This window comes from Dryobates pubescens, chromosome 2, assembly GCF_014839835.1.
Source record: "Dryobates pubescens isolate bDryPub1 chromosome 2, bDryPub1.pri, whole genome shotgun sequence".
In the NCBI taxonomy this organism is placed as follows: Eukaryota; Metazoa; Chordata; class Aves; order Piciformes; family Picidae; genus Dryobates; species Dryobates pubescens.
The window spans coordinates 17,505,632-17,525,619 of NC_071613.1; the positions used below are offsets into that span (position 1 = coordinate 17,505,632).

A 19,988-nucleotide genomic window follows, 5' to 3' on the forward strand; every position below is an offset into this window, starting at 1 on the left:
TGCTGAGACCACAGCTGGAGCTCTGGGTCCAGTTCTGGAGCCTCTGTGCCAGGAAGGATCTGGAGGTGCTGGAAGGTGTCCAGAGCAGGGCCAGGAGGAGGAGCAGAGGGCTGGAGCTGCTCTGCTGTGAGGACAGACTGAGGGAGTTGGGGTTGTGCAGGCTGGAGAGGAGAAGGCTCCAGGGAGACCTCATTGTGGCCTTCCAGGATCTGAAGGGGGCTCCAAGAAAGCTGGGGAGGGACTTTTGAGGGTGTCAGGGAGGGATAGGACTGGGGGGATGGAGCAAAAGTAGAAGTGGGGAGATTGAGATTGGCTGTGAGGAAGAAGTTGTTGCCCATGAGGGTGGTGAGAGCCTGGCCCAGGTTGCCCAGGGAGGTGGTGGAAGCCTCCTGCCTGGAGGTGTTTGCAGCCAGGCTGGAGGTGGCTGTGAGCAACCTGCTGTAGTGTGAGGTGTTCCTACCCATGGCAGGGGGCTGGGACTGGATGATCCTTGAGGTCCCTTCCAATGCTGATGATTCTGTGACCATGTGGCTTAGACCTTGGCTTGGTAGGAACAATGAGAGCAATGTTTATGCTGTGCTTGAGGTCCCTTCCAGCCCTAACAATTCTATGATTCTAAAGCCATTGTATCACCTGTGCCAGTTGCTCTATTTGTGGGACAGTAAACCCTTTATTGTTTGCTGTTCACTGGGCTGTGCATAGGAATGAGCTTTGTTTGTCTCCAGAGCCCCACACCTACCTTACTGGCACCAGAAACGTTTCACCAGCTTAACTCAGCGCAAAGCTTTCCATGCTGTCACTGCCTCCCTTGTTTTGGTTTGGTGACTATAATCTCTGCTGGCTGCTGTGCTGATACTCTTTGGAGCCAGGACCTCTCCCTCTACTTCTGCTGTTTCTGAAATTCTCTTCACAATTTACCAAACAAACACATTTGCAAGTGGAGCTCAGGCATGGTGTGAACAGTTAGCAGGGCTCCACGCCTCGCAGGGGCTGTGGGCTCGGAGGTCTGCCTGCCTTTGCAAGCAGATGGGGAGGTGACAATGCTCCCGTGGGCTCAGCATAGCTCTGACTCAAACCCTCCTGAAAAAGCAGGAAAATGAGGGTGAGGAGGTGAATGATCCAGACACCAAACAGCAGCTCTTCTCACAGGCAGTGGGATTTGCTTAGAGAAACCCAGCAGACAGGGAAAAACCCAGGGGGCTACGGGGTGCTGCAGTCTCAGCAATGAGCTGTGCCGTGAGGAGTGTTAGGGCTGAGCCATCCTAAAGGTCTTGAGGAGAACACATGGCAGAGGCTCTCACAGTGGTGTCTACCCTGCCCTCTGGGGTAGATACCCTCTGGGCTGAGCCTTCCTTAAGGACTTGAGAACACATGGCAGAGGCTCTCACAGTGGTGTCTACCCTGCTCTCTGGGGCGGGGGAGTCTTTGGGGAAAGCGTCTCATAACCTCCCACTTCTTGCACCTATGATCACTTCTCATCTTTCCCTTTCTGTCACACAAGCCTTTCCTTTTCTTCTTCTTCCCTCTCCTTCATTTTATCACTTTATAACATCTCTGGGGCTAATTCTGCAATTGTTTATATGGTGTAGGGCCGTTAGGAAAGCATTTAACACGTTCTGGTGTGGTTTAGGAGGTGGAAAGAGCCACCTGGACAGCAGGCTCTCTGCTTGTGGGTCTCAGTTTGAAAACCACTTCATTATGCAAGCCTCAGCCCAGGCCATGTAGCTCCTAGAGACTCTCCTTGTTTAAGTGACTGAGGCTTCTGCAAGGAGCAGGAAGGTCTTTGCAGAAGGTTTTAAGGCCAGGCTGGATGTGGCTCTGGGCAACCTGCTGTAGTGTGGGGTGTCCCTGCCCATGGCAGGGGAGGTTGGAACTAGGTGATCCCTGAGGTCCCTTCCAACCCTGACAGTTCTATGGTTCTATGAACCTGTGCTTTCTTTGTGCTGTTTTTCTGGGGGGATTTTTGGCACTTCTAGGGTGGTGTGGACCTCTGGATGTCATCTGGGCCAACCCCCACTGCTGGGGCAGGTTTGCCTAGAGCAGGTTGCACAGGATTGCATCCAGGTGGGTTTTGGGAGCTGAGATTGTTCAGCCTGGAGAAGAGGAGACTCAGAAAGGACCTTATCACACTCCACAACTACCTGAAGGGAAGTTGTAATAAGGTGGGGGTTGGGCTCTTCTCCCAGGCAATATGTGGCAAGATGAGAGGGCATGGCCTGAGGCTGTGCCAGGGCAGGTTTAGGTTGGATGTTAGGAAGCACTTCCTCGTGGAAGGGTAATTAGACACTGGAATGTACTGCCCAGGGAGGTGGTGGAGTTGCTGTCCCTGGAGGTGTTTAAGGCAAGATTGGATGTGGCACTCAGTGACATGGTCTGGTCTGTGTGGTGGTGCTAGGTCACAGGCTGGACTTGACGACCTCAGAGGTCTATTCCAGCCTCAATAATTCTGTGAAACCTCCATACTGTCTTATTTCCAGCATGCCAAAAGCTTAACTTCAGCTTCAGCTGGCATTGCTTTGTGGAGGCAATGCCAGTCCCTCTCTGCTCCTTTAGCAAAGCCTTCTGAAATGCACATCCCTTTCCAGTCAGCTCCTTTTTGCTGAATGCTGAACATTCTTTTCTTCCCCTCACTGTTGTCTTTGGCTGTTGGAGTCGTTCTTTCCACTTCCACAACATCTGCAGGGGCATTCTGAGTGCCTGTATTTTTCTTGAGCAGACTTTGTGCTTTCTAACAAAATGGTGACAGTAGCTCACCTTAGCTGAGTCCAGCCTTAAGTAGGGGGCTGTAAAGCAGCAGGTGCTTAGCTGCCTTGCTTGGTGAGCTGCAGCTGAAAACTGAACTCTCCTTTGTGTTTTCTAGTACAATGCCATGGTGAATGGTTGGACCAATCCTCGTTATCAATCCAGGCTGGGGAATGAGGTGACAGAAAGCAGCCTTGCAGACAAAGGCTTCTGGATGCTGGTGGGTGAGAAGCTGTGCATGAGCCAGCAATGGGCACTGGTAGCCCAGAAGGCCAATGGCAGCCTGGGCTGCATCAAAAGCAGTGTGGCCAGCAGGTTGAATGAGGAGATTCTGCCACTCTGCTCTGCTCTGGGGAGACTGCACCTGGAGGACTGCCTCCATCTCTGGTGCCCTCAATACAGCAAAGACATGGACCTGATGGAGCAGGTCCACAGGAGGACCATGAAAATAACTGTGGGGCTGGAGCACCTCTGCTACAAAGACAGGCCAAGGGAGTTGGAGTTGTTCAGCCTGGAGAAGGCTCTGAGGATACCTTCTGGTGGCCTTCCAGTATCTGCAGGGGGCTACAAAAAAGCTGGGGAGGGATTGTCTCCAAAGGCCTCCAGTGATAGGATGAGGGGCAATGGTTTGAAATTAGAGCAGAGCAGATTTAGATTGGATGTTGGGAACAGGTTCCTTACCAGGAGGGTGGTGGAACACTGGCACAGGTTGCCCAGGGAGGTAGTTGAGGCCCCATCCCTGGAGATATTCAAGGTCAGGCTGGACAAGGCTTTGAGCAACCTGATCTAGAGGAGGATGTCCCTGCTGACTGTGTGGTGGTTGGACCATATGGCCTTTGGAGGTCCCCTCCAACCACAACCACTCCATGACTCTATGAATGGTTGAAAAGATGTCACATTCTTCTGCAGCTTGCTGCATGCCAAGGTGAGAGACAAAATGCTTTCCCTACAAACAGTACAGAATGCTTTGGGTCCTCAAGGAACACAGGAATAAAGTTAGTCATTATCTGTCTCGGCAAATTGCTTTCTCCACAGTTGTAATTACAGTATCTTAACTGGAAGTTGGTGTAGCCAGGTGCTGGTGTTGTAAGGAGAGGTGTACAGGGTTTCACACTGAATTAGGAGCTTTGATTAGTATCTCCTGACAGCACTCTCAGCGAGAGTGTCATTACTGCTGCTACACAGACAGGGAGTGAAGTGATTTGTCCTTACCCCAGTGGAGAGGCTCCTTATTCACAACAGACCTTCAGTGACTGATAGCATGCTGAATCAATGCTAATGAAATCCTCATGTCTAATTCCATTAGACACAAACCAATGACCAAAGCTGTGACTAAGCCTGGGTCTAGCCAGACCTAGACTCTTTGGAAACCAAAGGGGTCCCTCCTGAGCCTCGTGGCTCAAGGGGAGGTTTTCCTGAGTGTTTGGATTAGTTGCATCAGGCACTAACCATTGATTAAGTCTGAGATGACGATATAATTTAGCCACATCTGAGCTCCATCAGGGGCTTAGAAAGCAAGGAGATGCATTTTGGAAGCTTGTGGGTCAATAGGAGGGTCTCCTTTACCCTTCTGGGGGGGGGGGGGGGTCTTGGTGTAAATCATTCTAAATCGATTCTAACCCAATGTTCCTGTGCAGGCTTCTCCCACGTAGGAAATAACAGAGTGAACCTCACTGTAGAACTCTGCTAAGTTGCACTTTCACAAACTCACAGTAAAATCACTTTTGCTAATACCTTTGATGCTAATTAGGGTCTCAGGGAGTGACAGGACTGGGGGGGATGGAGCAAAACTAGAAGTAGGTAGATTCAGATTGGCTGTGAGGAAGAAGTTGTTCCCCATGAGGGTAGTGAGAGCCTGGCACAGGTTGCCCAGGGAGGTGGTGGAAGCCTCATGCCTGGAGGATTTTAAGGCTGGACTGGACAGGGGCTGTGAGCAGCCTGCTGTAGTGTGAGGTGTCCCTGCCCATGGCAGGGGGCGGTGGAATTAGATGACCCTTGAGGTCCTTTCCAACCCTGACAATTCTATGATTCTAAACTAACTTTAACTGCCTGATCAGTAAGAGTACTACCAAAGTCAGCCATTACATCTCCTCCTGAGCTGAGCTGTCTTACACATTCATTTTAGGGTGGAATGGGTCACTTTTTGGAGCTGCCTAGAGCAGGGGAACCTTGATGACTAAGTCTGACTGCTTTACAGCTAGCACACATCAGATGAACTCAGTAACCCAACAACCAGGCTCCTGAGGCAGTGCAGTCCAATAGTGAGCTCTCTTCAGCTAGGTGTTGAAGGATTTTGTGATGCTTTTAGTTCTTGAGACCTTGTCCAGACCACCTTTGAGGTTGCACAAGGTCTTTGGAAAGCCAGTTCGAGGGCCTGGCCATCCTCATGCTGAACAATTCCTTGGTATCTGATTGGAATGTCCTTTGCTGCAGTGTGGGACCCATGCCTCTCATCTGCTCACTGTGCACCTTGGAGCAAAGCTGAGCTCCGTTCCACAGGATCACACAGGCTCACAGGGTGTTAGGGGCTGGAAGGGACCTCTGGAGATCATCCAGTCCAACCCCCCTGCCAGAGCAGGACCACAGAATCCAGCACAGGTCATAGAACTGAACAGAATCACTTTCTCAATTACCTTCCATCAGGGGAAGGCAACAGCTAATTGTCCCTTCAGGCTTTGCTTCTCCAGGCTGAATGAACAAACCAAGATCCCTCAGCAAGCTCTTACCATGGATATGCCAACATTTTGTCATGACTTATGGGATGAGATTCCCAGAAAGCTCACTCCCCAATCATTTTGGGTTGTTTTCTTCAGGTATTAGCCAAACTGATTAATGATTCTTAGCTCCACAAAGGCACTTCTGAAGGCAATGAATTCCCCCTGAATGCTGGCAGGCACTTGGGAAAACCAGCTGCAGAAGAGATCTCAACAAGGGACTGGTTATCACAGAAGAACAGGGGTTGCAAGGAACCTCTGGAGATCATCTAGTCCAGCTGCCCTGCCAGTGAGGGGGCAGACTCTGGGGGTGTGATCAGGTTTTGCCCTGGTACTTGGCAGCAGATTTGGGGAGCAGCATTGCCTGCTTGTGCATGTGCAATTGTTGTGGGGGCACTTTGCTCCTCAGGCAAGAGCTCTATTCTGTTGAGTGTGGACTCACTTTGGTTTCACACAAGCATCAATTTTTATTAGAAGCCTTCTTGGATGAGGGGGTTTCATCACATTTCTTTGGCTTTTAAAACCATAGGTGTGAAGAGACCATAAAAAAGGTTGATAACCAGTGAGCAGCAGCAGAGCATGGTGCAAGGGGAGCTGAAAACATTGCCAGTTTCAGAGGAAGTTAAGAGAAACCATCACCTCCCAGCACTGGAAACCATGCCCCCATCATTCCCCACTTCTCTCACACCTGACATGCTCTTCTGTGACAAAACCTGCAGCTAGCAGTAGTAGGGTTTGCCCCTTTGTAGAACAATGCTGGGCTGATGAATGAAATGGTTGCTTTTTAGCTAATAAATGCACTGGGTGCTCTTTCTTCCCAAGGGCCATCCCCTGCCACTGCCTGCCCCTCTGGAGCAGCAGCAAGGCTCTTTGTGCCCCCAAAATGCCTGGCAGAAATCACCTTTGCACAAGCTCCCAGCTGGGGACTTGCAGGGTGACCCTGGCTTTTGGGAGGGAGGAATCATGGTGTGCATTGGGTTGGAAGGGACCCTCTAAGGTCATCCAGGCAACCCCCCTGCAGTGGCATCTCTGGCTATTAGGTCTTCTCCAGGCTGAACAACCCCAACTTCCTCAGCCTGTCTTTGCAGGAGAGGTGCTTCAGATCATCTTGGTGGCATCCGCTGGATCTTCTCCATTAGGTCCATGCCCTCCTTCTGTTGGGGGGGCCAAGAGCTGGAGACAAACTTCTAGGCGAGATCTCACCAGAGCAGAGGGGCAGAATCCCCTCTCTTGACCTGCTGGCCAGGAGATGCAAGGCAGCAGGGGCTGAGCCCTACTGCCCTGTGTAGGACAGGGCTTGCTGCTCCGGGACCCGGGGCTCCTTCAGCCACATGCTCCCTGCTCTCCCCCGCGGCAGTGCATGAGTGTGAGGGGCAGGGTGCGTGTAAGGGGTGACTGTGGCTGTAAGGGAAGGGTGAGGGTGTAAGGCGTGGGTGTGAGGGGTGGGTAAGGGGTGGGGGTAAGGGGCAGGCGGTGGGTTTCGGTGTGCCAGGGGGGACATGTAAAGCACAGGGGAGGGTCTGGGCTCCTTAGTTTAAGAAGGACATTGAGACTCTTGAAGGTGTCCAGGGAAGGGCAACAAAGCTGGGGAGGGGTCTGGAGCACAGCTCTGTGAGGAGATGCTGAGGGAGCTGGGGTTGCTTAGCCTGGAGAAGAGGAGGCTCAGGGGAGACCTTCTTGCTGTCCCTGAAGGGAGGCTGTAGCCAGGTGGGGGTTGGTCTCCCAGGCACCCAGCAGCAGAACAAGAGGACACAGTCTCAAGCTGTGCCAGGGGAGGTCCAGTCTGGATGTTAGGAAGAAGTTCTTCCCAGCAAGAGAGATTGGCCATGGGGATGTGCTGCCCAGGGAGGTGGTGGAGTCCCCATCCCTGGAGGTGCTCAAGAGGGGCTCGGTTGTGGCACTTGGAGCCGTGTTTGGTTGTCAGGAGGGGCTGGGCGCTAGGTAACAGGTTGGACTTGGCGATCCGTGAGCTCTGTTCCAGCCGGGTCGTTTCTGTCGTTGTAAGGAGCGGGCGCGGCGCACGGCGGCCGCTGCCTCTTTAAGGGAGGTCGGGGCAGGATCGGTGCCATGGCAACGGCGTGACAGCCGTGACCGGAAGTGATTCGGGGTCAGAGGTCGCCGGTGGCAGCGGGAACATGGCGGCGGCGGCGGCCGCGGCCGTGGCGGTCCTGGCGAGGCTGGACGCCGGCGGCGGCGCGGCCGCTCTCCCCGGGGCGGCGGCTCCGTGAGCGGGGCGGGGGGCGCGGCCTCCTCTCGCCGTGGCGCTGCCCTGTCTCAGGTGAGCGCGGGCGGGCACGCGGCGGCTGCCGGCCGGCTGGCGGGGCCGCGGGCGGGCTGCCCCCCGTGGCGGGGCCGGGCTGATCGGCCGTGCTTTCTCGCCCCGCTGCGGCCTGCTGGCCTCTCTGACTCGGCTCCCGTTGCTCCCCAGGCATGCTGTCGGCGCTGTAGAAGGGCTGGGAGCCGCGGTGATGCCCGACCGGGAGCCTGCGGAGGAGAGCGCCTGAGGTTTACCGGGGATCCGTTCCGTGTGTGTGAAACGTGTACGGTACCCAAGCCTTGCTCGCACTGCTGCTGTCTTTATTCCGCCTGCAGGAGCAAGTAGAGGCTTGTCGCCCTAGTCGCGTCCTTAGCAGCTTTCCTGGTGGGCAAAGCAGAGGCTCTGGTTCTGGTGCACAGACGGAAGCCGGTCAGGCGTCGCCGGGTGGCCTTCCCTCGCTTGCTGTGCCTGTTGTCGCCTCTCCCGTCGGGGCTGGCCTGGGCGCCGCTGGCTCGGCTCGGTTTGCCCTCTGGCGATGCTAAACTTTGACCTGAATGGTTTCTTACGTAAGAAGTGCAGGGCGAGTGCTGGAGCCAGGCAGGGAACTTTGCACAGCCGAGCTGCTGGGGACCGAGCTGTGTCTGCAGAGAGCTGGGCACTAAAAACAAACACCAGGGTTAAACTATGCTGATGGTTGTAACTGATGATCTTGGAGGTCTTTTCCAACCAAAACATTGCCATGATTTGATCTCTGCAGCAGGAGAGCAGCCAGGCAGAGAGGGACCTGGGGGTACTGGTGGACAGCAGCTGAACGTGAGCCAGCAGTGTGCCCAGGTGGCCAAGAAGGCCAATGGCATCCTGGCCTGCATCAGGAACAGTGTGGCCAGCAGGAGCAGGGAGGTCATTCTGCCCTGTGCTCAGCACTGCTTGGGCCACACCTTGAGTCCTGTGTCCAGTTCTGGGCTCCTCAGTTTAGGAAAGATGTTGAGCTGCTGGAAGGTGTCCAGAGAAGGGCAAGGAGGCTGGGGAGGGGTCTGGAGCACAGCCCTGTGAGGAGAGGCTGAGGGAGCTGGTGTTGCTTAGCCTGCAGAAGAGGAGGCTCAGGGGAGACCTTCTTGCTCTCCATAACTCCCTGCAGAGAGGTTGTAGCCAGGTGGGGGTTGGTGTCTTCTCCCAGGCACCCAGCACCAGAACAAGAGGACACAGTCTCAAGCTGTGCCAGGGGAGGTTCAGGCTGGGTGTTAGGAAGAAATAATTCACAGCAAGAGAGCTTGGCCCTTGGGATGTGCTGCCCAGGGAGGTGGTGGAGTCCCCATCCCTGGAGGTGTTTAGGAAGAGCCTGGATAAGGCCCTTGGTGCCATGGTTGAGTTGATCAGATGGTGCTGGGTGATAGGTTGGACTGGATGATCTCCGAGGTCTTTTTCAGCCTGGTTGATTCTGTATTGTTATGTGCATTCCTTGTGATACAGCTCTGGGCTGTCACCAGGCTTTTCAGTCTCTGCTTATGCTCCTGGCCAGGCCAGGCTGTGCTTGCAGAAGGGGTAGTGTGTTTTGCTTATTGCTGGCTAAGCATTTCCATGGCTCCTGTACTCCGTAGTCGCTGCCTCCTGTTTGGAAGACACCTCCCCCTCTTTGCTGTTGGATCCTTGGCCTTTTCAGCAGTACTTACCCCAGTAGTACTTCAGTGTTTCTGAAGCACAGGCTTGTTCCCCTGGAACACAGAGATGTTAACAGATGGTCTTTTTTTTCCCCCTCCCTTTCTTTTTCCTTCTTGCTTTACACATGGGGAATCTAGGTTTAAAAAAACCAACAAAAAAGCCCAGGAGGAAAGCCAAAGCCATGTCTTAAATTGAACACAGAGAGCTGAAACGAGTTGGTTGGCTTTGTAAGCAGATTTTATGCTATTACCTAATACTCAGCACACAAAGCTTCAGTGGCAGCTGTGCTGTCTGACTGCTCAGTGTGAGTGCATGGCTTGGGCAGTGTGTGGGCAGCAGCTGAAGAGTGTGGTCTCACTCCTTTGCCATCACTGGCCATGGGTTGATGCTCCTCTGACTGTAGTGGATTTAGAGGTTGGGTGGTTGTGGGGATGGCTGATCTAACGGCTTGATGGGGATGGCTTTCTGTCAGGGGGAGGCTGTTCCAGTGAGTGTTTGCTCTGGCATGAATGGAAGCTGTTTCTCTTCTGTACACCATCTGGGGGCTAAGTGTAATGTGAAACTGCCTTGAGAAAGCAGGTCTCAGCCTGGCCATTCAGAGAATCAGGGCTACACTTAAAGCTTCTGAGGTGTTTGGATTAAACAAAGAAGAGTCAGCCATGTGCAGGGAGTGTGTGGTTAAGGCTGCAGGGGGGATGAGTCTGTGAAGGACCTCTCCCATCTTTTCTCCATTCACTTTTTGCCAGTGGCCTTCTGTGCTAAAACAGTGAAGCCTCTTGGCCTTATCTAGAGCTCTAGGTCCATGTGCCCTCAGTGAGGCAGGAATCCTGCAGGGAGCAGCCTGTTATATCCTGCTGCAAAAGCCAGTCTGAAGCTGTGCTGGGAAAGCTTGGTTTTGGTGTGTTGCAACTGCTCAGCCTTTCTGGGTTTTGCTTTCATGGAATTCATTGCCCTGCTCACACAAGCAGTCTGAGAGGAAAACCCTTCAGTGTGCTGAGGTGTCATCTCCACACCCACAGGGGGCTTAACAGGCTTGGGGTTCCTTCCTGCAGGTAGTTGCCCAGGGGCAGGCTGTCGTGAGTGTCATCTGCTCCTGCAGGCCTCGCATCTTCAGCAGCTATTTCTGGAGGTGTCAGGCTGGATTCTTAATCACCTCAACTGTCTCAGGTGCAAATCCTCTTCTCCTCCTGCTGTAGAGTTCCTGTTCTCATAACTTCTGGTTAGGGGGTCTCATGTATGTCTTTTCTTGCCTGCTGCTTGTCCTGTCGTTCAGTGTGCTGCTGCCCATCGCTCCTCTCGCCTCTGCTTTGCCACCAAGTCACACCTCTTCTTCTTCTTGGCTGCTGCTTCCAGTTCCCGGGGACATGCAGAGTCTTTGCCTCAGTTTATACTTTCCTCCTTACCTGGACACTGTTTGGAAATGAGCTTTGTTTTCCCCTGCCCTTCTTTCTTGTTTCATTCTCCTCCACTTGCAGTCTTGTTCAAGGTCATCCCTTCCTCGTTCCCTTGTTCCTGCAGACTGTGGTGCTGAGGACACACAGACAAGACTCCTCATGTTCTGCCCAGTGCCAGCACAAGGGGCAATGGGTGGAAGCTGAGGCATAGGAAGCTCCATGGAAATAGGAGGAAGAATTATTTCTTTGTGAGGGTGACAGAGCCCTGGAGCAGGCTGCCCAGGGGGGCTGTGGACTCTCCCTCTCTGGAGATACTCAAGACCTGCCTGGATGTGTTCCTGTGTGATCTGCTCTGGGTGATGCTGCTCTGGCAGGGGGCTTGGACTAGGTGCTCTCTCCAGGTCCCTTCCAGCCCCTGACACTCTGTGACTCTGTTTGTGGCATTGAGTTCCATAATCTGGTGTAACATTTTGTGGGCTGTGAGCTGAGGGGAGCTGGCTTGTCTGTGGGGCATGGGGTGGTGTTTGGTCAGCACTGAGACAGAGGGCATTGCAAGCTTTAGGGAGCTGCCTTTGTGGAACAGGTCCCTGCTGAGTGTGAGCAGAGGCTCCCAGTTTGGCTTTTGTGTGAGTCTGGGTTTGTCCTGGCCAAAAAGCAAAGACAATTGTGCATTATGAAGTCCATTGTTGGTGCTGCAGGGCCTGGTGAGATGCAGGAGCGCAGTGTTAGCAGGCTTCCTGTCTCACTCTCTGCTCTCAGCTGAACTGCCTTGCTGCCCAGGTGGCATTCTCTAAGCACTCCACACCGCAGGTGCCACACTCACTACAGGTTACTGGAGGAGGTCTCTTCTGCTGGTGGCTGCAATCCCTGGAGGGCCTTGCCCATCACTCTGCTCCTGTTTGCTGTGGCCCCTGTGCTTTAGCTGGGGCTGTGGTGCCCAGGGTGGTTGGCATCAAGCGTGCACTGCTCGGCACTCGAGCGCTGCGTCGCCCGAGTGTAACTTTGTCTGCTTCCTCTTGTTCTTCATTCTTATGCTTTCTGCTTTTCTGTTCTTACTCTGTATGCTTCAAATCTACTGAAAGACCTTGGAGTCTTGATCCACAGCTGGCTGAAGGTGAGCCAGCATCCTAGCCCTGTCATTCCTGACAGAGTGTGACCAGCAGGTCTGGGAAAGTGATTCTCCCTCTGCTCTCCACGCTGCTGAGGCCAGACCTTGAGTTCTGTGTGTTCAGTTTTGGGGCCCTCACTACAAAGGAGGACATTGAGGTGATGAAGTGTGTCCAGAGAAGGGCAATAAAGCTGGTGAAGGGTCTGGAGAGAGGGCTGGGGAGGAGCAGCTGAGGGAGCTGGGGGTGTTGAGCCTGGAGAAAAGGAGGCTGAGGGGAGACCCTCTGGCTCTCTCTAACTCTCTGAATGGAGGGTGTAACAGGGTGAGAGTTGGTCCTTTCTTCCTAGTAACAGGTGGTAGGAGGAGAGGAAAGGGCCTCAGGTTGCACCAGGGGAGGTTTAGGTTGGATATTAGAAGAAAATTCTTGACTGATGGGGTTCTAAACCACTGGCACAGGCTGCCCAGGGGGGTGGTTGAAGCCCTCCCCTGGAGGCATGCCAGAGAGGCAGATCTGTGGTGCTGAGGGCCACCATCTAGCACCAGCCCTGGCAGAGTCAGAGAACAGTTGGACTGGGCAGTGTTAAAGGTCTTTGCCAGCAGAGAGCCTTTCTCTGCTTCTCTGCCTCTCTCTGCAGTTTGACAGTAAGAATGGTGGTGGTGTGCTGCCCCTGAGAGCTTGAGTGGGACTCCAGCAATGGCCACTGTGCAATGTGACCACTGCAGGGTAGAAGTGCTGAGAAACCTCTGCCCAGTTTCATCAGCTCTGTGAGAGGCAGAAGCAAGTAGATAAAACATCCAAAACTAGGGGGTTTTCCATCAAAGAAAACTCTTTATGTCTGAGTCATGAATTCCACAGCACTTGGTGATGTTGCTCTCAGGTTTCATTATGCTTGCTCTTATCTACTGTTGGTATTGATTCTGTTGTTGCTGTTTAGCATCAGTTTCCCCAGGCTTCGTGGAAAGCAGCCCTCCCTGAGCCTCTGCTTGCTTCAGACCAAGCACCAGCAGTGCCTCTCTTGCAGTCAGAAGGTAATTGCATGTCTTGCAAATTACCCCAGTGGCTGTTTCATCTTGAAACACTTAGAGATCCATTTCAGTTTTCACCTAATTACAATGTTTGAGTCAGGCAGCAATCTAAACCTAGGGCAGGCCTTTGGCAGGGATCTGCTTGCTGCTCTAAAAGGAGCACCAGTTCCTGTGGTTCAATCCTTCCCTTTCATTTACAGACAGGTTTTAATCAGGGCAGGCCCAGCTTTTCCAGCCCTGTTTAAAATTAGCATGAGCCATGTTTTGAAAGGCATGTCCTCTCAGTGTTCATTTAACTTCTGCAGGGGGAAAGATGTCTGCAGGAATGAGGTGGGGGGTTTTGCAGTGTTTTTACAACTAATGTGAACAAACAATGCCTGTAGGCTGGCTGAAGTATGCCTTGATACTAACAGGATCCCTGTAATGAATCCCACTTCAGGCTGTGCTGCTGAAATCTGGAAGGTAGCTGTTCAGTAAGAAACTGCAATTGCCACTCTTCAAGCAGCTGAGTTACAGTTCTGCTCCCCTCTGCTCTGGGAAGGTCTCACCTGGGGTACTGCATTCAGCTCTGGAGCCTTTAACACAGGAAGGACATGGACCTGATGGAGTGGCTCTGGAGTATGGCCACAAAGATTATCCAAGGGGCTGGAGCAGCTCTGCTGTGAGGACAGGCTGAGGGAGCTGGGGGTGTGCAGCCTGGGGAAGAGAAGGCTCCAGGGACACCTAGTGATGGCCTTCCAGTATCTGAAGGGGGCTGCAGGAAGACTGGGGAGGGACTGTTTACAAGGGCTTGAAGTGTCAGGATGAGAGGGAACGGACTGAAGCTTGAGGAGGGCAGATTGAGACTGGAGATGAGGAAGAAATTCTTTCCAGTGAGGGTGGTGAGACTCTGGCACAGGCTGCCCAGGGAGGCTGTGGATGCTCCCTCTCTGGAGGTGTTCAAGGCCTGGGCTGGTGGGAGGTGTCCCTGCCCATGGCAGGGGGGTTGGCATGAGATGATCTTTAAGGTCCCTTCCAACCCAGACCATTCCATGAACTTATGCCCTGCTAAACATTAGATTGTTTCAGTGTCTAGAAAAGCAGTGAAAACCCCATCCAAACCAAACAGTAACCCCCAAATCAAACCACAAACCCCCAAGCTGAAGATCCCCACAGGCTATTACATCCCTGTGTTCAACCAGAGGCAGGAAGAAAGCTCTCTGCCATCCCCAGGAAGTTGTCCAGTTGGCAGTGTGTCCAGTGATCAAGGGAGTGAGCCTGTCAGCAGCCTCCTCTTCAGACAGACCATTTCTGCTGCTCCCAGGGAGGGGGAGATGCTTTCCCAGAGACAAGTGAGGACAGGTCTTGCCAGGGGGAGGTGAGGTGTGTGGGGTTTTCTGTGTGATGTGCTGCTTAGCATTGCCACACTGCTGCTCTGTTCAGAGTGATGGAGGAGAGAAATCCTGGCCTCTGAGAAGTCTGACAGGTCCTGTTCCAGTGCTTTATGGTGTTGTGCAGCTGCTAGAAGGACCAGCTCCTGGTTTGTGATGATCCTGCAGCAGTCATGCAGCTGTTCAGCTGAGGGAGCTGGGCTTGCTTAGCCTGCAGAAGAGGAGGCTCAGGGGAGACCTTCTTGCTCTCTCCAGTTCCCTGAAGGGAGGTTGTAGCCAGGTAGGGGTTGGTCTCTTCTCCCAAGCAAGCAGCACCAGAACAAGAGGACACAGTCTCAAGCTGTGCCAGGGGAGATTTAGGCTGGAGGGGAGGAGAAAGTTCTTCCCAGCAAGAGAGATTGGCCATTGGGATGTGCTGCCCAGGGAGGTGGTAGAGTCCCCATCCCTGGAGGTGCTCAAGAAAGGCTTGGATGTGGCACTTGGAGCCATGGTTTGGTTGTCAGGAGGGGTTAGGCATTAGGTGATAGGTTGGACTTGATGAGCTGTGAGGTCTGTTCCAGCCTGGTTGATTCTGTGATGCTATGATCAGTTCCACTTGCTCTCAAGGCCTCTCTCTCCTCAATACTGAGAAGCATGTCGTTTTGCACCTCTGTTGGCTGCAGGCTTTGAGCACTGCCAGCTCCAGAAAGCAAGCGTATGAAGCTGATGCCAGTGCAAGACAGTGCTGTAACTGATACCCACAGCTCAGTTAGATTCTGCCAGGGAGCCACAGAGCTCTGTGCTTATCTTGCCTGCCACCTTGAGAGTTTTTGAGTGACAAATGCCTGCAGAGATGCCAAGGGTTAAATACTCTTTTGTGTGTGTGTTCTTGTTACAGCAGGCCATTGAGGGACCTTGAGGGGTGACTGCTCTGTAAAACCTGAGACAAAGGCTCTGTAGCTATGGCAGTATGGAAATGAAATACAGGCAGAAGAGTGGTGACAGCAGGGACAGTGCTGAAATGCTTGTGGGCAGCACAGGCAGCTGTAGTTACCTCCTGACTAAAGGGAGAGGAGCTAAAATCCTGTTCTTGCTACAGGCTCATCTGTTGGAGGGCCCCATGGTGAGCCATGCAGCACCCTTGTGCAGCAGAGTGCCTTTGGGAGTGGACTCCCAGCAGTGGTTTTTAATGAAAGACTCAACCTTGTGAGACTTGCAGAGGGTCCAGGAATCTTTTACTGTCTCACTTCCCTATCAGCAAGCTTTTCCCTCTGTGCTTCTGCAGCCTGGCAAGCCATCACATTCTGCAAGCTGGAGTGGCTCTAGCAAATACTTCCCTTGTTGAAGGAAAGCTTTAAGGAGCTCCTGTGGCCTGTGGCTCCAGGCACACTCAGATTCTTACTCACTTTTATGCAGGTAGTGGCAAATAGAGGTGGAGACAGCTGACAAGTGGTGCCCCTCAGGGGTCTGCTTTTGCTGTTGAATAGCTTCCTTAGTGAGACAGACAGGAGGTTGAGGCACCTTCAGCACCTTTGATGACCACAACAAGCTGGGAGGTGCAGCTGATAAGGCTGAGGGATGGGGTGGGTGCCATCCATAGGGACCTAGGTAGGCTGGAGAAGTGGGATGGGAAGAACTGCATGAGGTTCAATAAGGCAAAGTGCAAGGTCTTGCACCTAGGTCAGAGCAAGCCTTCATATCAACACAGGCTGGGGGATGATGAAATTGAGAGCAGCCCTGCAGAGAAGGACTTGGGAGTGCTGATGGAGCCAGCAAGGGGCACTTGCAGCCCCAAAGGCCAGTGGCATCCTAGGCTGCATCAAAAGAAATGTGGCCAGCAGGCCAAGGGAGGTAGTTCTGCCCCTCTGCTCTGCTCCAGTGAGACCTCACCTGAGTGCTGTGTCTAGCTCTGGGGCCCTCAGCACAAGAGAGACAAAGCCATGAAGATGATGAGTGGGCTGGAGCACCTCTCCCAAGAGGACAGGTTGAGGGAGTTGGGGCTGTTCAACCTGGAGAAAAGAAGGCTCCAGGGAGACCTTGTGGCTGCATTTCAGTATCTGAGCGGGACCGAGAGAAAGGCTGGGGAGGGACTGTTTGGTAGGGCTTGCAGGGACAGGACAAGGGGCAGTGGTTTGCACCTGGAGCAGGGCAGAGTTAGGCTGGACATCAGGAGGAAGTTCTGCACCATGAGTGGTGAAATACTGAACAGGCTGCCCAGGGCTGTGCTTGAGGCCCTGTCCCTTGGAGACACTCAGGATCAGCCTTGCTGTGTCCCTGGGCAGCCTGCTCTGGTTGGAGGGTTCATTTATTCAGCAGTGCTGAAAATGCTCTGATCTGGCAGGGAAGGAGCACTTGAAGAAATGCTTTTAGCATGACAGTAGGGAGAGAGAAATTGTCAGAAGGTATTTTGTGATCACTGGAGGACTGCTCCTACTGCTGTAGCTCTCCAGCTGTTTGACTGAGGCTGTACAACCCTTCCAGGGGGGATATGTTACAGGCTGTAGTCAAAATGCCTTTGGCTGGCCTCAGAGTCCTCTGAAGATGTCATTGCCCAGGCTTCCTGCAGGTGAGACCTCCTGCCTGCAGCTGGAGAGGGCTCCCAGCTAGTGAGGGAGGCTTGCTTTTATGGAGGCATGGCTCACCTGCAGGAGTTGAAACCTCTTCTGAGAGACCTCAGTGTCTGTCCTTCCCTTGAGAAAGGTCATGGTGTGCTTCTCTGCCAGGTTCAGTGTCTGGAGTGACTCTGATGTTTAGACTGAAGTTTGCCAGGCCTTGCCTTCCTACTTTGGGAGCTGCTTGCCATGGAGCCATTGCCCTCTTGTTCTTCTCTAGAATCACACAACAGAGACCTTGCAAGGACATCCAGGCCAGCCCCCTGCTGGAGGAGCACCACCTACAGCAGGTCACACAGAGCACAGCCAGGTGGGGCTGGAAAGGCTCCAGAAAAGGAGGCTCCACAGCCTCTCTGGGCAGCCTGCTCCAGGGCTCTGCCACCCCCACAGTGAAAGAGTTTTTGCTTCTGTTCCTGTGGAGCCTCCTCTGCTCCAGCTTGCACACATTGCCCCTTGGCCTGTTGGACATCACTGAGCAGAGCCTGGATCCATCCTCCTGACACTGCCCTGCACATCTTTACCAACATGAATGAGGTCTCCCCTCAGGCTCCTCTGATCCAAGCTAAAGAGCCTCAGCAGGGAGATGTTCCACAGCCTTCAGTATCTCTGTGGCTCTGTGCTGGACTCTTTCCATCAGCTCCCTGAGGTCCTCCTTGAACTGGGGGCCCCAGATGATTCCTTTCTGTGTAAGATCTCCCCTAAAGCATCAGCTTTCCACCAGGCATGTGCTGAAGCTCTAGAGCATGAAAGTGAAGTTCCTGCTGGAATGGGAGCTGGGGGGAAGCAAAGCTCTGGGCCAGCATTTTCCCTTTTCCCAGAGGGTAGGGTTGGGCCCCATGAAGGATGTTTCCACAAACCCACTCTGGAGATAATTCAACCCAAAACTCCAGAGCTGCTGGATCCCACATGGCACCAAACATTCCTGGGGCTTTTTTCCTTCTTCTAATTTTTTTTTCCTGGGGTATTAACTTCTGACACAGAAAGGAAATGAATTTGAGCAGGAATGTTGCACACAGCCCCTGTGAGCCACTCTGTGCTGAGGAAATGCCAGCTGTCAGGGAAGATGCAGCCAATGCTGGGTTACATGGAAAGCACTGTGAAGGAAATAGTTGTGGAGGCAAAGGGGATTAATGAAAACATTTGAACTGGTTTTGCTCTGGAAAAAGGTCAGGTAAGCTTCCTATAAACCTCTTGGAAATGCAGCAGTCATTAACAGCCAGCCACTGGTTGTGTCAGGTGGAAGCTACCTTGGGCAAGGGGTTCCTCCATGCAGAATAAAGGGTAAGGAAATGCTCTGACTGCACTGTGCCTCACAGCCACCTCCAGCCTGGCTGCAAACACCTCCAGGCAAGAGGCTTCCACCACCTCCCTGGGCAGCCTGTGCCAGGCTCTCACCACCCTCATGGGCAACAACTTCTTCCTCACAGCCAATCTCAGTCTCCCCACTTCTAGTTTTGCTCTATCCCCCCCAGTCCTATCCCTCCCTGACACCCTCAAAAGTCCCTCCCCAGCTTTCTTGGAGCCCCCTGCAGATCCCGGAAGGCCACAATGAGGTCTCCTGGGAGCCTTCTCCTCTCCAGCCTGCACAACCCCAACTCCCTCAGTCTGTGCTCACAGCAGAGCAGCTCCAGCCCTCTGCTCCTCCTCGTGGCCCTGCTCTGGACACCTTCCAGCACCTTCAGACCCTTCCTGGCACAGAGGCTCCAGACCTGGATGCAGTACTCCAGTGGGGCCTCAGCAGAGCAGAGCGGGAGGATCACCTCCCTGCCCTGCTGGCTCTGCTTGCCTTGCAGCCCAGGATGCTTTAAAGCCGGCGCCACCGCCGGAGGCTCTGAGGCTGCGAGCTGCAGGCAGCTGCATCAGCACCGGCTAGCTCCCTGCTGGGCTCTGGAGGAGAGCAAAGAGGGCTCCCGGGGCCAGGGAGGCTGAGAGAGGCAGGGGAGAGGCAGCCCGACCCGACTCGGAGCCTGCGGCCAGGTTGCCTGAGAGGTCGATGTGGCGTTGCCGGGTGTCCTGGGCTGAGGCTGGACAGATCCTCTGCTGCCCCTAGGAGGGACACAAGAATGACTCTCCTCACACCAGTGGGCTGAGGGTGATGGAAAGTGTCACTGGGCAAAGCTGCAGCTGTTCTGCAGAAACTGAGAGTGGCAAAGGATCCCAATGCCTGCAGAGTCCCTTCCAGCACACCCGAAGGCCCCCAGCACTTCCCTTCTCCCCCCCTGAGGGGTGGGTGCTAGCAAGGGCTCCCCACTTGTTGCCCTGAGGCAAGCCCAGGATGAAGCACTGGGACCCCCCAAGGGAATCAAGGGGGATTCACCTCAGAGGGTGGCACTGCCAGCCCAGCTGAAGTGCCTCTGTGCCAGTGCACACAGCTGGGGCACAAAGAGGGTGAATGAAGGGCACTGAGCTGCTGGGATGCTGTGACATAGAGGCCATCACTGACACTGGGTGGGATGACTCCCCCAGCTGGCAGGTAGGGGTGGAGGGGTACAAGCCCTTCAGGAAGGACAGGAGGGCAGGAGGTGTTGCTCTCTGTATCAGTCACCAGCTCCACCTGGGGAAGGATGATGAACTGAAGATTGAGGGCAAGACAGGGGGAGGTGGTGTTGCTGTAGGGGTCTGCTCCAGGCACCTGAGCAGCAGAAGCAAGCAGATGAGGCACTCCACATGCAAACAGGAGTGGCTTCATGTTCACAGGCCCTGGACCTCAGGGGCATTTCATCTACCCTGGCATCTGCTGGAGGGACAAGGTTGCTGATGACACTGAGCTGTGTGGTGCAGCAGACATGCTGGAGGGAAGGGATCCATCCAGAGGGATCTGGACAGGCTGCAGAGCTGGGCCCAGGACAGAGCACAGAATTAACCAGGCTGGAAAAGACCTTTGAGATGATCCAGTCTAACCTATCACCCAGCACCATCTGATCAACTAAACCATGGCACCCAGGGCCTCATCCAGGCCCCTCTTGAACACCTCCAGGGATGGGGACTCCACCACCTCCCTGGGCAGCACATCCCAAGGGCCAAGCTCTCTCTCTGGGAAGAATTTCTTCTCCACATCCAGCCTAAACCTCCCCTGGCACAGCTTGAGACTGTGTCCTCTTGTTCTGGTGCTGGGTGCCTGGGAGAA

At 53.8% G+C, this 19,988-nt stretch overlaps 1 protein-coding gene across 1 annotated transcript in view; it reads left to right on the top strand.

Moving 5' to 3' along the window:
• The first annotated feature begins 7,885 nt into the window (after positions 1-7,885).
• Positions 7,886-19,988, top strand: part of LCLAT1 (lysocardiolipin acyltransferase 1) — a 123,039-nt gene continuing 110,936 nt past the window's right edge. The window contains exon 1 of the mRNA XM_054171270.1: positions 7,886-8,001. The gene's annotated coding sequence lies outside the window, so the exon portion shown is untranslated. The remainder of the gene's footprint in view (positions 8,002-19,988) is intronic.